This window comes from Falco punctatus (assembly GCF_963210335.1).
Source record: "Falco punctatus genome assembly, chromosome: Z".
Lineage (NCBI taxonomy): Eukaryota > Metazoa > Chordata > Aves > Falconiformes > Falconidae > Falco > Falco punctatus.
The window spans coordinates 20,325,425-20,345,117 of NC_137586.1; the positions used below are offsets into that span (position 1 = coordinate 20,325,425).

Here is a 19,693-nt window from a genome sequence, read left to right on the forward strand (position 1 = left end):
GTGAGGGGAGGGGGGGCAGGGCTCGACCCCGGGCGGCGGCGGGTGACAGCGGCGGTGGCGGGGCTGTTCCCGCGGGGAGAGCTCGGGGTGGGTTCCCGCTCCTCGCCGCGGGCGCCCGGCCGCCGCCTGGCCGTGGGCCGGCAGCGGATGCGGGGGCGGCGGGAGCTGCCCGCGGGGCTCGGGCAGGGGCTGGGGCGCGGCGGGCAGCCGTCGCCCGCCGCCTTCTCCCGGGACGCGGGGACACCCGGTGCGTGGGGGAAGGCGGGGTGGCGGCGGGCCGAGCTGTGCCGCCGTCCGTCCGTCCGCCCGCAGCTGTCAGCGGCGCGGGGCTGGCGCGGCCCGGTAGCCGGCTGCGGAGCAGCGGGGCAGGCTGCCTGGAGCCGAGCTGGGGCGGGGGGTGGTGGCGGCGGCGTGCGTGTGTTTGCGGGGGGTGCCGTTGCGTTTATCTGCGGCCGGAGCCCCGAGGGGCGCTGGGGTGCGGGTTCGGGGCGGCGGCGGGCCGGATGTGTCAGCCGCTGGGGCGCGGGCCCGCTGACCGCCCGCAGCTCGGTGCTGGCGGTGCGGGCGGCGGCTGCGCCCCTGCCTGGCTGCTGGCCGGGCACCTGGCCGCCTCCTGCGCTGCCCCGGCAGCTTGCAGCAGAAACACGGAGTTAATTATTTTTTTTTTAAAGGACTCCTCCGAAGTCTAATTCCCCTTTGCTGTACGGAGATATTGTGGAATTGATTTCTTTAATTCTTAGCAAGGGACGTGGGTAAGGCTTTCTACCATAAGTGCCCCCTCTCTTTTTTTCAAGGGAAAGCAATTTTGTAGTGGTTTGGTCTAGGTAATACATTTTGGTGGTTTCATTTAGAGCCCTGCATATGAAGGCTGTGTTTGCCTTCTGTACGGATTATTTCATAAGTCCGTTTTCATGAGGTTTTACAGAACTGCCCGTATTTTGCCTAATCGGCATGTTTAGAAGCATTCAAGATGAAAGCAAACTCAGGTCCTTGGTGAAGCAGTTTAAGTATTTCAGCACACGCTCCAGCTTTAGGTGCACTTGAGAGGTCTAACTGCAGTGTGTGTGGGAAGGCACTGCAGTAGTGATGGTGTAATTTTGGTGTGAAGTTGACAATTTCCTATAGATTGTTTGTAAAGTTTTATATGATGTGGACTGCATAGTTTAAGGACTTGGTATTAACGCCCAAGGACCTATTTTAATACTGTCTTGACAGTTTGGCCAGTTATTTAAACCTCATAAGAAATCTAATCCAGTTTGGACACAAGTCGTGTATTCCTTTCAGTTGTGTCTTATGTCAGTCAAACCTCAGGGGTATTTTTTAAAAGGTTGACTTATCTTGGGGCTACTGTAATGAGAACTGTTTTCTAGACCAATGTCCTGTTCATATGAACTCTCAGGAATGTGGATGGATTTTGGTCTGTTTCTAGGGCAGTGTAAAAAAATACTTGGTATGGTGTGGTTATAACAGGTAAGATTTCCCACTAATCCTTCTGTAAGTACAGAGACATTTAAGTGTTTTCTTGAGGGAGTAATGTATGAGTTTCAGCAAATAACTTGTCTTTTTATGACTCTTAGCACCGTCTTTGTCAAGTAATAAAATTATAATGTAGTGTATCTCTTAATACAATCGTAACCAGCTTCATGGCTTTCAAGGAAAATAAAGAATTGGTGTCGGAACATGTTTAAAACAATATAGGGTCTGGTGGTGATAGCAAGTGGGAGTTAGGCTTGATTTTAGAGGTTCAGGAAGGTCAATATACATTGCATTGGTGCTAAAACGGAGTCCATCCTTGCTAGTCAGTCCCACAGCAGCAATGACAGAACAGCCGTGGAATTTGTTCATTTCTAATGGACAGTTTTGCTTACTTTTAAAAGTACCTGCATTTGGACAAGTCAGTGTTTTGAATGTGTGTACAAGTTAAAACCCTTCTCCTAAATGCTTTGGCATTCCACTAGGAATGTTAAAAAAATCATAAAAAATACTGAAATGCCAGATGCTTTTTCTCTTCATTACTTTAGCAATATAGTCTACTTTGACTGTATTGTAAGTACAGCTGAAAGTACATGGCAACATTAATGGTGATTATTCTTCAGATATATCCTATAAATGGTCATGTAGAGTGTCTCACTAATCCTATAAGTTGTGTTACCAGTAAACAGACGTTAACAAAGTACCACTTTGTCAGGCCATATCAAGAATTTAAAACATCTCTCTGCCCTTATTGTAATATTGACTTGTTCTAGCAGAAGGTGGGAGGTTAGTTTGTACGTGAGCAGCAGTTAGCATATTGCACACTAAATTTTTCCGTGCAGCTGTTGCCCAGACTTTTATTGAGGCGAACTGAAGGGCATAATCGAAATAATGTGTTACGTGGAGGTTTTCTATTCTGTTTTCAAATCCAGTAGTTGACTACTGTTAAAAGATACTATGCGTGCTCCAATGTCCCCCTATCGGTCTCTTTGGTATTACAGTTAATTTCATTTTAAGTAGTTTTTCTGTTTCTCTTTTTTTCTGGAAGACCTGCATGAGCCTCAGAATGAAGCTGAAAAGGGAAACAGACACTGCTGTCAAGTCCTAAATGTGAATACTACCATTTTTGTTTAATCTCTCAAGTATTCAGCTTGTCACAGCAGTAGAGCAAATATTTCGCTAAGAGTGAATGTTGCAAGCTATCTTTTTAAGAGCTGGGTGTTGTTCTAGGAAATCAAGCTTCAACATGAAGCACTTCAGACCATATCTGTGCTGACAGTATATTGATTTGGTTTATATAAAAAGTCCCAAACAATGAGCTCAGCAATAACAGTCTTACGATTTCTTGTAACTTGAGGGAAATCTATGGAAGCAAAATGCACCTTCTTCTCTGCAATGTTAACAATGTTCTTTTAAAAATTGCAGACCCTGTAAGTGATGTTTATTTGTGTCTGAAATTGATGTAGGTCACCAGTTACATCCCCAGCTACAGGATACTGCCATAACCACGTTTCTATAAAAATGAAAAGCAGTAAATGCTGCAATTCATCTCCTCTGCATACAGTAACCATGTACTGTGTGACTTGTGTGAAGATAAAGTGTTTGAACTTGAAAATGTGTGTGCTAGATAGGGCAGACTTGTCAGATAGCTCAGCTGCAATACAACCTTTGTATATTTGTACTGTATTTTCTGCAGTTGCTGTTTGACACCTGCTAGAGACACCAAAGACTCTGAAACTGAAGTTTTGACTATGTATAAGTGTACTAGTAAAAGCTTCGTGGTTTTAGCTCTGCTTATCTGTTTGTAGTGCCTTTTGTTGACTGAGGAAGATGTGTTTTGTCTGGACAGTGGGGAGGGAACAGAGGGAGGGCATGTGAAAAGCACAGCGTGGCCAAGATTTTACTTTTGTGATGGGGTTTTTTTTAAATGCTGATAACTTCATGGTCAAGATGTAGCCGAGTATAAAACACAGCTTACTGTTGACCTTGGCTGTTCTTGACTAAGGTAGAACATAATTTTGTGTTTTAACCAAGTCTGTGATGCTGGATATTTTTAACTGGCAGCTTAAATAAACTACCAGATTTTCTGCTTCCAGTTTGAGCTGCATAGTACTGCAAGAGAAAATTCTCTTCCTACCTCTTTAGTGCTCTGTGGCTTGAGAGTACTTTTGGAAGAGGGTCACCCTCCACTATGTCTGATTTTTATCACTCTTAGTTATTGCAAGGGGTAGGGTTCTGCTTAAATGGTCTGATCTGGTATGGCAGTTTCTTTGTTCCTGTGCAAAGTAAATAGATTGTAACTAACTGATCTGGAGCTTTCTGTCTCACTGGATTTAGTGATACTAAAGGTTCAGTCTCCACTGTCACTCAGTGGAGTCTAAGTACTGCTCAGTCCAATACCTTTGTGTAGATCTGTGCAATTGTGCCTTATCCAAAGGTCAAACATCTAGACTACAAGATTTAAAAATCTCTTTTTTTTCCTTGTGTATGATGGATTTGAACTTTACAGGATTTTCTAGTGTGCTAATGCATTTTTGTTTGAAGTTGAAGTAAAGGTGATGGTGCAGGAGAGGATGAGGCAGGAGTGGAAGCAAGTGCCGGGGGGTGGGGGGTGAGGTGACTGTGGGAATGCATCTGTTGGCTTTTGCCAGCTTCCAGTATTGGTGAAACTTGGCTTCAGCTTGTTTAAAATAGAAATTATACATTGCCATGTAGCTGTTGTTTAAACAAACTTGTAAAACTAGTCTTCAGTAGCAGTAGTGATAAGAGAACTGATCTGGTTTGAGGTCTGGATTTCTAATGCTAACCTCTGTGTTCTTGGAGGCTTCTCTGCAAAGACCTAAGCGTCGTCTTATTTTACTTTTTATCTGCTCTGCTCTCACTTAAAACTCTAGAATTACAATTCATTCTTTTTCTGAAGGCAGGGTGGACAGAAAGACTTTAAGAAGGCTTCATTACTTGTTTCCATAGGACTAGGAGAACATAGTTAAGTGGGAAGTTGCTTTCTGTTGCTTCCCTCCCTTTTTATCTTTACCTGGAGGCTGAGTGCATTGCCTGCAGGATGTTTCTGATTTCCTGTCTCGCCCCACTGTAGAACTGGAGAATCCTGCTTAGCGGTGAATAGTCATGAATATTTTTTTCCTGTAAGATGTACTTCGGAGTTTTCTGTGTTTTGGGCTTTTTTAATTTGTTTCTTGGTTTGTGGAGTTTTGGGTTTTTTTTGTTTTGGTTGGCTTTTGAGTGTTTTGTTTTGTTCTGTTTTTTTTAAGATCGATTTTGTTGGATCTTGGCAGAAAAATGACCTAAAAAAAGCAGCTTTACTTACTTGATACTTGAGTATTTTGGAATTGGGAATTGTTTACCTTTTATTTAGAAAGTGATGGAACACTTCTCAAGTTTTCTTAAAAGCAGATAGTCCCATCACTCCCTCAGTTTTGCTCAGAAATATCCATTTTTTTTGATGGCACTTGGCATCTGATGACTAAGGAGTTGAAGGTGTTTGCAAAAAGTTTTTCTTTTTTCCTTAAACTTAGAATGTCACTGTTTCTCTGCTATGAGATTAAACTGGAATTTGTCAGTCTACATTTATTTCTTTTGTGTCCTTGAAGTGTAAACTGCTCACATCATTCACGGAAAAACAACATAATACTGTTCCTTCTTATCTATCTTGTCCTAATGTTCTTATTTGTAGTGGAATGGCTGCTACTATTATGCTGGGTGACTTCAATTTTTGCCTAGTGTTTCTCATCAATAGATTTCACGCTGCTGTTCATACTGCAGCTCCTTATAACTTGTTCAGGGTCACTGTGGAAGGTGTGAGTGGAGTGCTGGAAAAATGAGATGTCTGCTAGACCACACTGACATATGACCATATCTGATATCGTGCTTTCTGAGCTCCTCGCATCTTCTTGAGCATCCAGTCATCTTGCTTTTGTGCAAACTGAAATGAGTCTTTGCTCAGCTGTCAGCAGTGATGATCAGATCCTTCTGTGAGTTGGTGGTTAACCCTCAAAGATATGCAACTAATACTCCCTTTTTTGGCTCACAGATATGTATTTAATTTCACTAGTTATTTATCTCAAATACCCTCTTACACCCTGAGGATTTTTTATAAGTCATATGTGACTGTCATGCTTGTTTTATCTTCAGGATTGTTCTTTTCAGATATTGAAAGGGCTTGGTGTCAATATTTCAAGTGTTGAGGGAAAAATATATAATACCAAATAAAGAATTTTTTTTTAAAACAAATCATCAGTGTTAGCTCCCATTCTACTACTAATAAATGTGTGCAGATTTTTATTTTAGTAATTCTTTGCGTTCTTTAAAAGGGAAGCTTCAAAGCTCAGTGGATAATAGGGTTTCCCCATTGCCTTCAGATAATGCTTAAATCTTCTGTATCTGGAGAAGCATACAAAATGCAGATACCTGAAATGTGTGGTGAAACTGGCAGAAACTCCAGTTTGCAGTTCTTATAGAGTTTATTGAGCTTGCCAGATTAATACAGTCTAGCAGGTAAGTGTATATGGTTAAGACAATATTCTAATTCCTTTGAATTATGATAGTACCTTAATTTCTGGTTGCTGAGTATGTACTTTGAAAATTCACATGTAGTCAGTGACCATTTTCTCAGTTTACCAATATTTTACACTTTTTTTTTTTTTTTTTACTACCATGTTTTTAGACTTTAGAGTGGCCAGGTATGATACAAATATTCCTCTCAGGCTTTTTTCCCTCTTGCTGCAAGTTTTAACTTTACCACCAGATATGTAATCACTATCTTAAGTGTTCCCATAAGATACATCTGAAATGTTTGTTATTTTGCTAAAGTAAATGCTTCTGCAGATGCCTAGCCTATGACTAAAGACTTGCTTGCTTAATGTAAGAAAATCCATGCTAGTCCCAACTGCAGTAAGCTCGCATGCATGAATGAAGCATGGTGCTAATGTGTTCTTAAAAGTTTGGAAAGGATCTCCTATATTAAGGATTGATGTTGCTTATTAATTTTGTTGGATTATTCATACAAATAAAACATAGGTGATGGCTTCCATAGATGTGTAAATTTCTTCGGCTGTTCAGACTTGAAATGGAAATGTGAACAGCTGATTTTTAAATGGAGTGCAGCTGGATGGTGTTTCTCTTAAACTATATTATTATACATAAGTTTATTTTTTAAAAGTTATTTCAATGATGTCTACATACAGTTCCAGAAAATAAGCTTTTCTGTAAATATAGAACTGATGTTATTTTGAGTTTTTAACTGAAAGTTCTGCGTGTATTTGTAATAAATAGTTTAATACAGTAGGTTTCCTGATCTTTGCAGGCATATTGAATGCCCCCCAGGCTGTAGGAAGCACTGGGGCACTCCAGTTTCTGTTAGGTTTTCCATGGTAAACGTGGAAACTAGTTCTTCTATACTACCCAGCAGACACAGCTAGGCTTTTCACTGCCTGTTCTGCAGTGGTGGCTGCTGGCTTCTGGCAAGGTCACTGTAACCAGCAGAACTAGCTTTGTCTTTGAACTTCCCAGGTTAGGGCCAGGATCTCCTGCACTGGTACGTTCTGCTCCACACAGCCTTGTTCACACCTTCTTCAAACATGACCCTAAAACTGAGAGTTCCAGTTTTGTCCCCTGACAAGAATTTACTGAGTTGCAACTGTATGTACATTTCTTACCCCTCCCAGAGGCTCTTGGGAAGAAAGAGCAGGGTTACATGGGGAAAGGGGTCTTACAGAAGTGTGGATCGTTCTCTATATTTGCTTTAAGCCAGTATTACATGAAGAGGGAGAAGAAGCAGCTCCCTCCTGAGCCTTACATGCAAGAAAGCGTGAAGTGCAACTCCTTAATGTGTGCAGATCTCTGTGCAAAGTTGTAGGGTGCTTTCATATAGGGATGTGTTCAGTATTGTAAACCAACATATAATAATACCCTCAGCAAGCTGAGCTGAGGAGAAGCATTTATGACTGGCAAAGTGTTTGGCTTGGGTAATACAGGGCAAATTAGAATTGTTACAGTGGTGTAGTGCCTGACGATTGCTTTTGGCTTCTGCTACAAGTCAGAATGCCTCCACTTGAAATGGTTACTGTTGTCAGTCATTTCAGCTATATTGTTGATAGTGAAGGATTCGATTCTTAGAAAGCAAGCTTTTTTTCCTTGTATAGGTACTTCAGAGTCTTATGGGTCCAAGTGACTTTCTTGAGAATATAAAACATGAGGGAAAGGATTAGAAAGCAGCAGATCAGTAAAATAAACAAATGTGTACCATTTCCTTGTACCTGGGGTGCTATCATTTCAGCCCAAAACAATTTCTTAGGCCAAGATTTTTTTCTATCCACAAAAGAAGTCAGGGTTTGCAGGCTGCATTTTTAGACTCCTACAAATTCTGTTTCTTCAGTGGAAGCTGGACTTCCCTTTCTAAGGAAAAAAAAATGTTGAAAGGGTTTGAGCTGAAAGTTGCCCTATGATATCCATGAGAGGTCTTGGTGATGTCTTACTCAAATGTTTACTGTCTGTACCAAATATGTCAGTTTCAGTAAGTTTCCTTGGCTGTTGCTCTTGGGATACGCTAAGTAATAGAAGTTTACTAAAGACTTCACAAACCTTTGAAAACTCTGGCATTTCTCAGACAGTCTTTAACCAAACTATTCCTATTTTCTCTAATTGTTGATACTGAACTAATGGAACTGTTTAATGTTCATCTTTCTAAACTCTTTTGGAGTATAATTATATTTGGTCTTGAAATTATGTTATTAACATGAAAAATTTTGAAGTATAGATTAGCTCTTTAGAAAGTTGTATGTACAGTAAGAGGAACAGTACTACTGTATCTTCGGTTTTGTCTTTTAAGCATGTGGTTACGTTCCAGCATGTTCAGGTACCAATGGTAAGCCATCTTGTTTTGGTAAATATGCTGAAGTATGTAATTCCCCTTAGTACCTCAGCAGAAAATTAGTATGCTCTACTATTTGCTTGTTCTGACTTGCTCTGAGCAGCATGTTCATGGCGGTATTTTACAGTTCTGCCACTAGCGAGGATGCCCAGCAAAGCCAAATGGGGAAGGACGATTGCTTTGGCATTTTGAAATCAGCTATGTGTGAATTAATTACATTACTGTATTTTAAAATTTCAAATGGGAATATAGGTCTAGTGCCAGGGCAGGCCACATGTAGACCCTGGGAATCCAGGCTGCAGGGGAGAGCACAGCCAGAACTTTCAGGCTTTTGGCTTTCTTTCAGCCCACAGGGTGGACTGCCGAGGAACTAGCAAGGGGAACTAGTAGGAAATCTGCCAGCTTCTACAGTGCAGACAGAGTTCCATAGGAGCCTCATCAAAGTGGGTCTCTGACTTTTTCTGAAATTATGATTTATTTTTTTAAAAAAGTATTTCTTTCCAGGAAACATGTATGCATAAGTATTTCCACTGTCTTTAAAGTATTCAATGTGCATAACTAATTGAGACCTAAATAACCATAAGTAGCTGAGACTTAAACAAAAATACAGGTTTTAATTGTGTGAGTGGCTTCTAATAAAACCCTTACGCAAAGGTGGAGCCTTACAGGCTTGATTGGGACTCTTTGTGAGCACGTGTTCATTTCTTGTGTATCTGTCCCAGTTGTGGTATTGATGCCTTAGACTGAAATAAAGCAAGGTTTATCACTGAGTAGGTGAAACTTCTCTAATCTGGGTTTCATTTGAAACATGAATCCCAATCCAGAGGAAAATCGGGACCCGAATTACCACTACACCCACCTTGGAATTACGTATGACTCCTGCAGAGTTCTGGGTAAAGCTTCTGTGCCTGTCAGTTTTGTCAAGTTGCTGGCAGCAGGGCAGTGCTGGCATAACCAGTTGTACTCACAACGGTGAGGCAAGTGCTGTGCATCTTGACCCTCGGCTACATGAAACTTGGTATGGAACGCGTAGGGTTAGTGAGGTGGACCATCTCTTCAGGCAGTAGGTACCTATAGGGCCTGGGGAAAAGCAAGATTCAAGATCTGGTAGGGTAGTATGTGTTACAAACTGCAAAACCTGGTTCTAACAGAATCTTCATTTAAAAACGTGTGTTTCAATTTACTTATGTTTAGTGCTCTTGGTTTGCTTCTGCCTACACCATGCTGATAGTGTTTTGGTATGTGTTGATTTGTGCAAGATCTAAAAATGGAGAGTTTCTGTCACGATTAAAACCCGGATTCAAAGGATGTAACAGTTAAAGTTGTCAAAAGTAAATATTTTTTCTTTAATAAACCTAGGACCTTTTAAACTATAAAAAATACTGTTTGATTCTTCCAACTTATTGGGAGATAATTCAGCTCTGTTCCTATTAATGTTTGTAAAGGAAAAGCTACTGAATGAGTTTACCTTCTCCAGTTACCATTGGTACAATCTGTACATTAAGTTTCTCTGATTGTAGAGCCAAAAGGGCTACACATCTCACTGACTAGCACAACTAGTAAGTATGTAAACAAAGCCAAAAACAGATAGAAGACTGATTTGTGCAATTGCAGCATTTTCAGATCTGTGAAACATTGATATCTATGCAAAAAGAGTTCTACTGGTTATACTAGTTGGGAGCAGCTGTGCTCTGTCTCCCCTCTGTGGGAAGAACACAGCTTGTGTTGTGGGAGCTGGTACCTTAAGAAGAGCAGGCTTTCTTTTTCTGTTAATCTTTAGTGTTTTAATTATAAATTAATTTAATATTTATTATATTTTAACATTAATATATTAATAGAATAATTAATATAGTTAAAAACATGTTAATTTTAAGTATTTTCAGTTAATCTGTGAGGGAGAAGAAACTTACCTCTGGATTTCAAAATGCTTTCTTGTGCAGCAAATGTGATGACAGATTTTTGATTTGGTGGAGACACAAAACAGGGCTATGGTTTTAGCCCTAAAGAAATTTTTATAACTGTTTTGTTTGCTTGAAATGACAAATAATTAATGTGTAAGGACAAACGCAGTCAAAGTTTTCACTGTAGTTATAACTAGGCAAGATTTTGGCATTTGTCCGTAACAGTCTTATCCAATCTTTCCTCAAGTTCCTTTACAATCACTTTCAGAAAATAAAAAATGCTATGTAGAACTTGCTCTTCCCCCCCCCCCTCCCCCCCAAGAGAACTAATATCTCACTTTCTCTCCTGAAGGCCCAATGTCTGCTTAATTGCATTTCTGAGCCTTATTGTGACAAGGTCTGCATTTTGATACCTAAAAGGAAATAGGAAATGAGACAATATGGGTCTAGCACTGCTACTCCCTTTCCATGTTCAAATAAACGGCATGTTTTTATAACTGGGAGGGGATAAAGCTGGCTCTCCCAAGGGAAGTGGTTAGTGTAGCTGGTTCTTACCATGGTGACTTTTGATAAGGATTTGTTGGATTACTGTACACTTATTTGCAGTCAATAAAATAAACCGTAATTACAGGATTTAAAATGGTTGACTATTTTAAGTTTTAACTACATTAGTCCTTCAAAAGCTGCAAATGGGCAGTCAGAGTATAAGAACTGAGAACTATGTTGTTCTGTATCCATACAGCAGCTTGCTTCCAGCTTTGTGAATGTGCGTGGCTGGCTGGCTAATGCTTAACCCTGTGTTAAGCAAGTAGATGGGAAGGCTGTCCCCGGAAAGTGTTGACCTTCCCTGTGTGCAGTGTCCAGAGAGATAGTTACAGGTCCTGTATCTGAATGTTCATGTAGTATTTCTTGTTAGAATTATGACTGAAGCTGACTATGCAAATGCCTTCAGTTTTCCAGGATAGGATTATGTGGCAGTGTGTTCTTCATTGGCCTGTGCAGTCTGGGCTGAAGTCGGCCTTTTTCCAGCTCAGCTTCAAAGGTGTGTCTTCTTTCTGACATCTGCATGGACTTGGGGCTCCATCACCCTAGCCACAGATTGCCTGTCAGTTTAGTGTAGCAGTTAATTCAATGGGTGGTATCAGTCTTCAGCTTCTAGTTCACAGCAAGGTTGCTTCAAGTACCTAGTATAAAATTAACTTGTTGAGAAGTATTTCCATAGACAGTCCATTAGTGAGACACAAGGGCATGACTTGTTTCATGCACAGACTTTCCTCCAACTATAGTTTCACCAGACTTTCCTGGAAACTAGTTTTTATTTCTGGTCTTTTATATATGTGATGTAGTTTCATAGTGATTTGAAAAGCACTTACACACCTGTTTAAAGAAGTAAGACTGCTTTCTTGCTGTCCCATTTTGAGAGGCTGCTGCTGTGATGGAAGTCCTCATGTTAATAAGTAAAATGAGTCTTGACATTTTTAGTGATCACAAATATTTGCTATTTCTTTGAATATTTTACTAAATTCAATAAGCAACTTACCTCTGTGTTAAAGCAAATGCTTTTTACATGCTTTTCTTAGACATCTGTCTTGTAAAGGTTTTCCAGAATGGTATGCTTTTTATTGAGCTTAAATTCAACATAGTACAAATGCATTTCAGTGATGGTAGTTAAATGTGTAAGACATCTGATCATGCGTTGGTTTGACGTATTTCCTTTTATCATCTCTTAATATGTGGCAATGCCATTAAATGAGCACCTTCCAGAGTGCTTCCTTCCAGTAAGAGGTGTGGATTTCCCCCCCCTTTTTTCATGCTTTCAAAGTAAAACTTACATTGAGTAGCAAAGTAGAGAAAATGAAATTGGATTGTGAATTTGTAGTCATCAGACAAATTATCAAATAGATTTCTTACTATGTCATGCTAACACAAGTTGTTTTTAACTAAGGTTGAGAGTCCATTTAGAGGAGTCATAACACAGCCGGGTGATCACAAATGGGACTTTAAACCCATACAGCTGCCACACTACTTGGACTGCTTGCCAGTCACCTGTTTAATTTGTAGCTGCTTCATCCTTTCATATGCTGAAGCACAGCTGAGGGGTAAAAGCTTTCTTGGAGCATCTCAGGGAATTACTTCTTATTCAGTTGTTATTGATGTTATTGATTCCCTTAAGGTAAAAGATACTTGCTCTCTAACGGGAGGAGGGACGACACGGGACGGGACGACAACTTCCTCTTTCTTAAGTTGGTTCAGCAAAACCTTGCAGTCTTATTTCCCCCATTTTTATAATTTTTATTACTAGAGGAGATATTACTGTTTCAAGTCACAGTCCTAGTTTGTGTTTCTTATGTTTAAGTGTGTTGATTTAAAAAAAACAAACCAACACTCTGCTTTAGGTTACCACTGATTTTTATATGGATTCTAATTTTTTAATTCTGAAGTGTGGACAACGTGCAACACAAACAAGAATGAATGTTCTTGAAGATAAAATTAAGTGAAAGGAAAATGAAGAGCTAATTGAGTAAAACAGTTATGGCTACTTGCAAATAAATGGATTCGGTGTAAAAGTTACAGATTGGTCTAATGGATCTAGTACAAGGAGTGCCCAACTAATAACTTGCTTCAGAAGGAAGAAATTAGAGCACAAAGACAGTCTTGAGCTGTGCAAGTTTAGATTTTTACAATGTGAAGATACTTTAATCGAGTGTACAGATAATTTTTTTTTAAAAACAGTTCAAACAGAATGAGTTGTGCTTCATCAAATCCAAAAACGAAAAAAGGATTAGGTGTGTTGGGCCTCACCTGTGCTTTAAGTACATGTTGGTACTTGAATGGGATCACAAACCATAACCGAAACTTCTAGCTAACAATGTCTTCATCTTTTTCATATCCAGTTTTTCTCACTTGTTGTAACCTCATTTTCCTCATGGTAAGGCTTCCCCCACCCCCACCAAGTGACTGCCATATCACTCATTCTGTGGAGGTTTTTTAATATTGGCATTTTAAAACACATTCTCATCTTCTGTTGAGGCTTTCTGGATTGACATATTTGTCTGAATGCTCATACAAAAAACCCACTTGTTACTCAAATTTCTCTTAAATTTCAATTAATAGTTCTGAATTTCTCCTGTCAGTATTTGATTTATGTGTTTTCTGGAAATGAATGCATCTTCTGTTCTTTTGCCTTTACTGTGCCCTCTTTGATTAAAATTGCTTATGCAGAAAGTGAACGTTGGATTTTAAATACAGCTGAAATACAGAATCAGTTACTTAAATGTGAATCCTAGATTTGGTAATGGCTTTGGGAGGCTTTGCGCTTTTTTATTTTTAGAAAATCAGGTTACTCCTATGAATACTTCCATATGACTTGGGAAGCTTTTGTAATGTGAAGGCAGAGAAGGGAACAATCTAGAAGAGCAGTCACTAGTAATCTCTCACTTTCTTCAGAAGTGTAATGCCTGCTTTCTCTGAAGCTGGCAGTGGGACCAGATTAACAGAAGAGTATGTTTATCATCCAGTTTGCTCAAAGTTAGGTGGTTTATTCTGACTTTTTTTAGGATTGAGTGCACACTATTAAACTTTATTTGCATTATTAATTTGAAGTTGGAAGCAGTTAAAAATCTTCTGAGAATAATGCCAGAATTTTACTTTTCTCAAAGTATGTAACTTCCTTGAGGTGCTTTTTGTTAAATATTTTTGAAGAGACTAACTGGTTTTCATCCACCAGCTTGAAAACCAATAGATTTATTTTTTTTTTTTATGGTCATCACTTTAACGAACCAGAATTTATTATTGCATGAAGAAAGTGTAAGATGGTTGTGTACAGAAATACAAGTTTCAGTCAATGTTTGTTTAACCTTCCATTAGACCAATGAAATAAAATGAACTGGAGAAGCTCTGGAAACCAGATTCAGACACACTTAAAGCACAGGTGCATTTAGTGTCTTTCTTGTTTTAGGGCATCATGGTGTTCAAAACTGCTGGAGAATCTTCATGAGCAATTAGTAATAAACCAAAGTAAAAACTTGCTGCAGGAATGTATGTATTTGTTTTAGAAATTCCTGTTAAAATTGAAGTGCAGAAAGAGCGTCCCCATCGATGGCTGAGGAGCTCCCTTGGGTTTCTGGGCCTCCTGCAAGAGAAAACGATTTCTCAGCCAACCTCAAAGCTTGGTAGGGATTTGTGTATGACAGTGGGATATAGAGAGGAACAGAGACATGCCTTGGCTCTACTGAAACTCTGGAGCTGGTTCAGCATTGTCATTTATGGTCTATTCTTCTGGGTTTGCCTTCACTGCGCGCGTGTGTTTCAAGTATTTCCCATTCATTGTTCTTCACTGGGCTAAACAGTAGTGTGAAAGTTAAGGGGAAAAATATTTCTGTAATTAGGTTCTGTACTAGATTTTAGGTCAGTTTCAGGTTTTGGCTTCTTTCCTACAAGGACAGACACCCATGGAATGCTAATTTAAATAAAGGTGTTCTTGTAGGTGCAAAATTATTTAGATTGCTTTCAAACATAAATAAATACAGTGCATATTCTTCCTTAATTACACCCCTGTCTATGTCTAATATTGTTTAAAACCCCTTAAATTTACTAAATATTTTTTAATACTGTCTGCTACCAAGGAGTTCCTGCAGAGTACTTAGTTTTATTATTTTTCTGGGGTGTTTTCTTAAGGCTTTTGAATCGGAGAAATTGTATAATTTTGCAGTTTGCTTTCATTGCAGGATATACAAATCTTAACCTGCAGATTGGTATGAAATTTTCTGTCAGATAACCATTTACATTGCATTTAATTTGTGAATTAAAAAGGTGGCCTAGGCACACTGGTGTAAAAAACACCATGCAGGATTTGCTATGAAGTGAGAAACCTGGAAGCCGCCTGTGAAGAGTAACTGTTAAAAAAAGTGGGAAACAAATGCGGAAGTTAAGATTTTAACTTGTTCCACAGATTAAATCTCATATTTAGTCTTTTTTTTTTTTTTTTTTAATCTTTGAAATGTTTTATTCCAGATGAAAAGGAAAAGAAATTGAAGCAGATCATTCTTGTTTCTGGACAGCAACATAGTCAGTCAGTCAGGAAAAGTTTGGACCCATCAGAAGTAAGGTTGCCTTTCAGTCCTGCAGTATAGGTTGGTTTCAGAAGTGAAAAATACTGCAGAGTAGTGCAGTTGCAGCTCATGGGAATGAAGAATAGTATAGTAATTATGCTAGTATGGCATAATGGCCTGTGTCAGGAATTAATTCAAAAAATGCCTAAATAGTATCAAAGGATTATTGTCATGTCTGATTTTTTAGCACTTCCTGGAAAAACAGTGCTTCAGTCTCCTGTCTCAATTTGTTTCATTGCCTATTAATAAGCAAGGAGTTTACCGTCACACCTGGCATATACCTCTGTGTCACTGCAGGTCACAATTATGAGATCCTTGAACACATGGAATGAAGTGCAAGGAGAGAATGTGTAGGTTGATTTTTGGGTTGTTTGGGGTTGGGTTTTTTTGGGGTTTTTTTTGGGGTAGGAGGGATATACAGGTATTGGAGTGATTTAAGTGTCTTTGATACTGTTTCAAGACTTTTAATTTTTTTCTTCCAGATTTAGTGTTGTTTGCCTGCTTGCTTGGATAAATTGGTTGATTTGTGGGTCTGCCATTAATACTAGCATAACTCTAATGTCTTGTGATCTGGTGGCAAGTTAACAGTGTGCTTTGGTATGGTTTACACTAGAAGCCTTGCTTTTAATGATCAAATCAATTTGTGAAGCACTGAAGGGTTATACAGTGGAATACCATCTTACTAGTTTGTAATTATACTAACTACATATGAAAGCAGGAAAAATTCAGACAAGGATAGCTGTTCCTCCACCCTGCCACACACTAGTGGCACTTGTGTGTTGTGTTACATTAGACATATAATCATTTTTGCATATTGTTCTTGTACATTTGAATTCGACTGCCCTTCATAAGGGAGAAAAACTACAGATACTTTGATCGAGTAAACTAAAATAAAAACTCCAGATAACTAAATTGCTTCAAAAGTGGATTGTAATTTTTGTTGGCAGTGCTTTCATGCATGGGGTAGATTTTATGCTCTGCTTTCTTCTCAGAAAGAACATTGCTTTTAAACTAATGCTGTTACATCAATGTGAACACCTTTCTTTGTTTATTGGGCCCTGGACTGAGGAGAGTGTGTGGTACACTATCCTATGGATGAAAAATATCTTAGAGTAGTTTAATGCACTGTGAAACTGGAGCTGGTAAGTTGCAGATGGAACAGCCAGCTGCCGCTTACCCAGCAATCTCCCAAATTAGCTAATGTTGCCTTTACTGTACCGTTTTCAACAAGATGTATTATGTGAATGACACAGGATTTCTTTTACTGTAAAGAGAATAATTTTAAAAGACAAATACTTTCATTTTGTGAACTGTAAATAACTCTCCCTTAAAAAAAAAAAAAAAAAAAAGCTCATCATCAGAGTTTGCACCTAGATGAGCTTTTAAAAATACTGCTGTACAAATCTTGTCAGGCAAACTGCAGGTAACAAGTGCCTTGTACTTTTTTTAGCTTACCTCATGCAGCTGAATCTTTAGCAGATGGTGAGTTTGCTGTGGACACGACACAAAGTAACCAAGTGCTTACTGCAAAGCATGGTTCCAGTGACTGTATTCTGCAGTGCAAGGAAACAAAGTCTTCATCTCCAGCAAAATGCTACCCATTGTGTTCTTAATAGCTCTATTGTAGTAAGTTATTGCTTAAACAAGTCGTCTAGGGAGCACTGAATTGCTGCAGATCGTATGGTATGTAAAATTCAGTTCTGTGCTGATCATATCTATTAGGTTTATTTAACTGCCATGTACTTTAAATTGGGTCATCTGTGTACAGTGCTAATCATAACAATTCAGTGTAAAAGTCTTGTGAGACTTGGTTTCAGCGGTTTTAAAAAGGGAAATGTGTGTGTGATAAAACAGCTGTATTTCTGTGTTGTCCAACCATTTTGTTTTTTTAATGTAGCAATCTGTCAAAGGAATTGCTTCAGAAAAAGGTGCTCAGATGTTAGAACAGCACTTGAAAATAACTTCTGTTTTCCAGATTTCTGCCTTCCATGACCCGGGTTTCACAGAGATTTTTGCATGCCACGACAGGAAAGAGAAGGGTTTTTTCTTAGCCAGATAAGACAAACTGAAAGCATGCAGCTGACTTCTGCAAGACGTGTTTTGATTCCCCACTTCTGCAAGGGGGGAGGACTCCTTATGAAGCTGCCTTTAACTTCCATTAGTAACTGTCTTTGCCATAACACAAACGGCATGAAGACAAATATATCTTTAATGTATGTATTGAAATGTCTGTCCTTTTTGTATTTATATTTCAGAGAGAGCATGAGTATTGCCTTTTGTTGTTGATGCCCTCAGGAATTTGAGGTTGCTTTTTGTTATTGTTTGTCTTTAATTCTGCTGCCAGCTTCCCTTCATTGCTCAGGTACCATTTTCAGCATGTTAATGAAACACTACCAACATCTAGGTACAGTAATCCGTTCTTGTCTGCCTGTTAAATTTTGGAAAAGTCATAGTTGTTTTGATAGTGTTGCAAAGCAGGAAATCACAGACATGCTTTGTCAGAAACTTCAGTGTCTAGAGCAGGAAGAACTGCTGAGATCCCAAAGAACATGATCCAAGATACAAACACACAGTGTTTCTGTTGTAGCTTCACTGTTAGTGAGGAAACAATTTACCTGAATGCTTTTTCTTTTTGGCTTTGGGTTTGGTTTGGTTTTTTTTTGATAGGTTGTAGTAATTGATAATCATCTTCTGCTTTTTTTTAGATATGACTTACAAATCATTTTTTAACAAGTCATGGTGCAATCAGACCTTATTTCTAAGTTTCGAAGAATTAATTGCTAGTATAGTTACCCCAGGGAAAACCTTCATGAAGAGGAACTTGCCTGCCTTCCTCTTCTCTTCTGGGCTGTATGTACATAATAACACTGACAGGCCAAGTTACTGTGACCCTAGGCCTTCAATTTTTCTAACAGTGGGGTTTGTTCCCTGACCTACATTGGTACACAAAGGTGGCATATAAATTAGAATAAACAATGTGCATTTACCTGTAATGTGTATCTAACGTAACTTTCTGTACTACAGTTAATTTCAGTTGTCATCTTGCCTTTTTTTTTTTGGGGGGGGGGTATTGTGGTGTGCTGAGTAAACATCTACCTTTTTTTTTGGTTTTTCACTGAGGTCAGATCAAATTATTTTAAACATCTCAGGTCATTTCACATGACATGCCTTCACATTTTAGAATGCAGTGTATATACAAACTAGCAGATGAAAGCTTACAGCAAATCAAAAATCAATTGGGCAAATTCCTGCAGAAGCATCGTACTCTGATTCCTCCCTGAAGTCACACGTTGCTGGTGAGCATGGGGAAGAATGTAGGGGGTGGAGTTGCTCAGAGATTGTTCTGTAGTTTTTTCACAGCATGCACAGGTAGTTGCTGTTTGACATAGGATACTGGGGCTAGGTAGACTTCTGGTTTGATCTTATAAAGGTGCTTGTACAGGGAGATCTGGTGGAGTGACAGACTATGCAGTTGGGAGCCTTGTGGTTGCACAGGATCTACAGTTGCCTGTAAGCTCTTTTCTTATATTTATCTTCTAGTCATGCTGCCATACTTCCTTTCTGTCCTGAAAATGAAGTGGGTTTTTTCCTACCATAAATAGGAATCAAGTAGTTCTTTTTTGGGAGTAACTCTTGAAAAGAGAGCCAATAAAAATAGTATTAATTGCTTTAAGAGTGCTAAGTTTTCCAGTACACCTAATCTCATGGCTGTAGGTCATAACCCCTGTTATCTTGCAGAGTAAATTCAGGTTAAAGAACAACAGACTTAACATTTTGGGGGTTCTAGTTCCTACTTTGCAGCTTCATTTTAATAATACAACTTCCTTCATCCTATGAGAGCTGTACTTTCCAGTGTGGTAGATTCCATTGCTGCATGTGGGACATCTTCTTTACTGAAATAAATCTGTATCACAGTGCATGTATACTACAAAGATGGAACGCCTTACTGTTGTGTCTGAAAAGACTGAAACTTGTTCATCAAAAGTGCCATCCTGTCTCTTTTCCTGGAAAATTTTTGCAGGACTGTTATGAATCGGATTGGAGATCAAATACAATTCAACAGTTTTCCATTCTCTCCTCTCCAAATTCAAGTGTCAAAATGTGTGGTATTTTTTGGTTTATTTTGGTTTTTTGTTTTTTAAGTCAGATCCACGTCAGTAGGGAGAAATAGAAATGAGTCATTGAGCTGGTGAGTAGGAACTCCTCATATTGACATTGCTGCTGGGAAGATGGTATATGAAACTGTTTCAACAGGTCACCTACCCAAGCTGGGATACCTTCTTCCTCTGTAGTGGCATGTGTAGCTGTTAATTCAGAGCCTA

General features: G+C 39.2%; 1 protein-coding gene and 1 long non-coding RNA gene across 3 annotated transcripts in view; both read left to right on the forward strand.

The window, feature by feature from the left end:
- The window catches only part of MAP3K1 (mitogen-activated protein kinase kinase kinase 1), a 67,783-nt gene that overhangs the window by 8,852 nt on the left and 39,238 nt on the right, over positions 1 to 19,693 (forward strand). The window lies entirely within an intron of this gene.
- On the forward strand, positions 9 to 15,235 carry LOC308056960. Its single transcript, XR_013925042.1, has 2 exons — positions 9 to 752; positions 1,371 to 15,235. It is a non-coding gene; the product is annotated as an uncharacterized lncRNA (long non-coding RNA).